A 238-nucleotide genomic window follows, 5' to 3' on the forward strand; every position below is an offset into this window, starting at 1 on the left:
ATAAAACTGTATTTCACTTTTTTTTTGTCCTGTCATTATATTAATATATATATAAAATTTATAATAAAATATAATTATAAAATTATCATTCTTTCTGTAAGATATATATTTTTGAGTATAACTACTCGAACTACAACACCAAAATCAACTACTCACTCCTCACTCCCCACCACCCATTTCAATCACGCTCCCCCCCCCACCACACACTCCTCACAACCCCCCCCCCCCCCACACCCCC

This window comes from Penaeus monodon, chromosome 32, assembly GCF_015228065.2.
Source record: "Penaeus monodon isolate SGIC_2016 chromosome 32, NSTDA_Pmon_1, whole genome shotgun sequence".
NCBI lineage: Eukaryota > Metazoa > Arthropoda > Malacostraca > Decapoda > Penaeidae > Penaeus > Penaeus monodon.